The 4,811-nt window shown below is 37.9% G+C and overlaps 1 pseudogene; it reads left to right on the top strand.

The window, feature by feature from the left end:
- The first annotated feature begins 746 nt into the window (after nt 1-746).
- Nucleotides 747-2,706, top strand: LOC123605477 (annotated as a pseudogene).
- The last annotated feature ends 2,105 nt before the right edge of the window (nt 2,707-4,811 follow it).

Here is a 4,811-nt window from a genome sequence, read left to right as displayed (position 1 = left end):
AGCCCATACTGGTATAATATTCTTCCAATCAAAAACCTCAGTCATTCTGTTGTGTGTGCTTCTGGCCACACACTAATTAGCCTTCTTGAAAATATTAATGGCTGTTTGAGTCTGAATTTCTGTGGATGTTCATTACCATTGAATTTCTAACATATACCTCAATAGTTGTGAATAATATAACAAAAGTTAAATAGATAGCCTTTGTTTGTTTAGAATAATACAGATTGTGGAGTATCTTTAAAGATGATCTTTGAGGCCCTAGTGGCTCACCTATAGGTTTTCAGAAGATTCGCTGTGATATGTTGAAAACCCAGATAAATATGAAAGGGTTTTCTTTCTTTCTTTTCTTTTTAATTTATTTTTAATTCTTTAATGTTTATTTATTTATTTATTTATTTATTTATTTATTTGTTTTTAACATTTATTTATTTTTGAGAGACCGAGCACAAGTGGGGGAGGGCCAGAGAGAGAGGGAGACATAGAACCCAAAGCAGGCTCTGGGTTATCAGCACAGAGCCTGACAAGGGGCTTGAACCCACAGACCGAGAGATCATGACCTGAGCTGAAGTCAGACTTTTAACTGACTGAGACACCCAGGTGCCCCTTTATGTTTATTTATTTTTGAGAGAGAGAGAGAGAGAGAGAGAGAGAACTCTCATGAGCGTGGGAGGGGCAGAGAGAGAGAGGGAGACACAGAATCTGAAGCAGGCTCCAGGCAATGAGCTATCAGCACTTAGCCCCACATGGGGCTTGAGGTCATAAACCATGAGATCATGACCTGAGTCAAAGTCAGGCGCTTTACCAACTGAGCCACCCAAGCACCCGAAGAGGGTTTTCTTTATATCACAAAAGATTGCTACATTTTCCTAGGGCATATTTAATTATAATACCTCCTTGTGTATTTATTTATTTAAAGTTAGTTTTTACCTCCTGTTAGAGTGATTGGCTGCTGAGAAATAAAAAATTCCAGTTCATGAACCCCTGTAGTAAAGATCAATCTGAAATAACAATGAGAAAAATATACTGACATTGACAAAAATTATATTTACACATGTATCTCAGAGCACATATTTATCACATGAAGTTTGTCTTATCTGAAGTGCCTAGTGGAGAAAAGGTCAAAAGAGTTTCAAACGCCACTACCTGGAGCGACCCGCGCTGCTGAGCCACGGTCAACCGCACTATGTTCTTTGACATTACCATGGATGGTGGACCCTTGGGCTGCATCTCCTTCAAGGTGTTTGCAACAAATTTCCAAAGACAGCAGAAAACTTTCATGCTCTGAGCACTGGTGAGAAAGGATTTGGTTATAAAGGTTCTTGCTTTCATAGGATTATTTGGGGATTTCTGTGCCAGGATGGTGACTTCACATGCCACAATGGCACTGGTGGCAAGTCAATCTGTGGGGAGAAATTGGATAAGAGGGATTTCATCCTGAAGCACATGGGTCCTGGCATCTTGTCTATGGCAAATGCTGGACCCAACACAAACGGTTCCCACTTTTTCATCTGCACTGCCAAGACTGAGTGGTTGGATGGCAAGCATGTGGTCTTTGACAAGGTGAAAGAGGGCAAGAATATTGTGGAAGCCATGGAGCACTTTGGGGCCAAGAATGGCAAGACCAGCAAGATCACCATTGCTGACTGTGAACAAATCTAATAAATTTAGCTATGTTTATCTTAATTACCAGACCATTCCTTCTGTAGCTCAGGACAGCACCCCTTCCCCCCCCCCCCCATCTGCTCAAAATATCCTATAATCTTTGTGTTCTTGCTGCAGTTCGGTGTGTCCTATATTTCCTTACACCCTCCAAGTCTAGCTGGATTGCAGAGTAAGTTTATGATTATGAAATAAAAACTCAACAACAACGACAATAACAAAAAGTTATAGAGAGATTCTGGATAACTGTAAGTCATCATATGTTCTATCCAAGTGAGATTTTTTTTTTAATGTGATTCCTTCATGAGAAAAACTTCTGGGGGTTTCCAGCCTCTTCTGATATGTCTATTTTGTCTGCCACCCCACCACCAAATCATCAAATAGAACTACAGAACCATGATTCTTAATCCCATCCTTAGCTCACATAAACATTTCACCAATGTTTCAAATCTATTAAATACACAAAAATTAAATTCTGTATACACACACATGTATATATATGTACGGATATGAATATCACTTCATGATTCTTATTATTACTCATTACACTCTATCTTGTTCTGTCATCTTAGGCTAGACTAATTTACTCCCAACATTACTTCTGAGAATGAAATTTCTAACAATAGAACATGTTCCTGAGGTACACTCTTCCCATGAATGAAGACTTAATGGTTCTTCTCAATAGAGCCTGACACTCAGCTCTGTCACTAGGTCTTCTGGAAAGTAGAAAGTTCTTACTCTGTTCCTGCCCTAAATCCTCAAAGTCAATAAGATCTTTGCACAGTTACCAAAGAAATTGCCCTATTGTTCCTGTGGACAAAACTCAATATAAGAATACCAAGCAAATACTTTTCTGCTTGCAATGTTGTCTAGTGGGCATGGTGTGCCCAGAACTCTATTAGGAACTGGCCTCTTCAGGGTGAGGGTAATACTCAGTTGCAACAGCTTTAAGCATGCTGTTTTTTCCCTACTTTGGTGGATAGATTTTCATAATTTTTAATAATTACACAGTATTCCACACACAGATTAGTCATTATATGACTTACTTCTAGGGGCATCTGGGTGGCTCAGTTGGTTAAGCATCTGACTTGAGCTCAGGTCATGATCTCACAGTCCGTGAGTTTGAGCCCTGCGTCAGGCTCTGTGCTGACAGCTCAGAGCCTGGAGCCTGCTTCAGATATTGTGTCTCCATCTCTGTCTGCCCCTTCCCTACTTGCACTCTGTCTGTGTCTCTCAAAAATAAAATAAAAACATAAAAAAATTATATGGCTTACATCTTATTGTTGGGACATCTCTATGCATATACTACTTTGAGTGGTTTCTGCAAACTATCTTATTATTTCCTTGGACCCTTTTTCAGACTTGTAGTTGCTGAATCAAAGAACATGTTTAGTTGTAAAATCTTTGATTTAGATTGTAAAATTGCCTTCTAAAAATGTATCAATTTACAGTTGTGCTAGTCATGTATGATCAGCCAGTATCCTGTATCTTCTCCTAAAACAGGCATTAGTTTTAACAGATGCACACTTAACACTTCACAGAGGACATTATTTAGGCATTGGTTAATATGAAAAATTGTCTCTGGGTTCAATAAAGCAGCCTTTAAAATTCTTTTGCCAATATTTTTTCCAATGCATGTTTATTATTAAAAATTCAGGGGCGCCTGGGTGGCTCAGTTGGTTGGGCGTCCGGCTTCAGCTCAGGTCACTATCTTGCGGTCCGTGAGTTCGAGCCCCGCGTGGGCTCTGGGCTGATGGCTTGGAGCCTGGAGCCTGCTTCGGATTCTGTGTCTCCCTCTCTCCCTGCCCCTCCCCTATTCATGCTCTGTCTCTCTCTGTCTCAAAAATAAACGTTAAAAAAAATTCAGATTTTAGGAATAATGATTCATTTAATGTACCAAATAGTGAATGTGACCAAGGGGATTGCAGAGTAATTTCTCTGTTGTATAATGGTTGATTGAATTATAGGCTAGAAAATCTTCCATAATATTGGTAACTTTAATACACTAACAGAAACTTTTACTAAACTTTGCTTTTAACATTTAATGAAAGACCTCACAACAACTTAGTAAAGATTACGTCACCAAATCTTTCCTTATTTGAATTATTAATTCAAGTGTTTTTAAACTTTGACAAGAAAAAAAAATCCAAAAATTTATAGTAGACTTAATATGAAAACAAATTTAAACATCTACTAATTTTTGAAAAAGCAATGTGCTCTGATTTCAGAAGTGAGAAAAACAGCAGAATACAGAAGAAACTGATTGGGGACATTCTCTTGTTTTCAATATTAGTTTCAGTTTCTCTATGATAGATGTCTTATTTTTAAAGTTTTTATTTAAATTCCAGTTGGTTAACATACAGTGTAATATTAGTATCATGTTTACAATATAGTAATTCAACATTTCCATACATCACCCGGTGCTCATCACAGCAAGTGCACTCCTTAATCCCCATCACCTATTTTACCCATCTCCCCACTCACCTCCCCTCTGGTAACCAACAGTTTGTTCTCTGTAGTTAAGTCTGTTTCTTGGTTTGCTTTTCTCTCTCTATTTCCCTTTCCTCATTTGTTTTGTTCCTTAGATTCCACCTATGAGTGAAATCATATGGTATTTTCCTTTCTCTGGTTCATTTCACTTAAAATTATACTTTCTAGCTTCTTCCATGTCCTTGCAAATGGCAAGATTTCATTCCTTTTTATGGCTGGATAATATTCCATTATATATATATATATATATATATATATATATATATATATACACACACACACACACACACACACACACACACACACACATCTTCTTTATCCATTCATCAGTCGTTGGACACTGGGCTGTTTCTATAATATGGCTATTGTAAATACTGATGCTATAAACCTTGGGGTGCGTGTATCCCCTTGAATTAGTGTTTTTGTATTTTTTTGGTAAATACCCAGTAGTGTGATTGCCAGATTGTAGGCTATTTCTATTTTTAACTTTTTGATGAATCTCAATACTCTCTATACCAGTTTGCATTCCCACCAAAAATGCAAGAGGCTTCCCCTTTCTCCACATCCCTCACCAATATCTGTTGTTTCTTGTGTTGGTGATTTTCTTTCATCAATGTCTTATAGTTTGCAGAGTATAGGTCTTTCACCTCTTTGGTTAGATT

Source organism: Leopardus geoffroyi, chromosome A1 (genome assembly GCF_018350155.1).
Source record: "Leopardus geoffroyi isolate Oge1 chromosome A1, O.geoffroyi_Oge1_pat1.0, whole genome shotgun sequence".
NCBI lineage: Eukaryota > Metazoa > Chordata > Mammalia > Carnivora > Felidae > Leopardus > Leopardus geoffroyi.
Note: the sequence above shows the minus strand (reverse complement) of the source record. Positions and strands in the feature narration are given on the sequence as shown.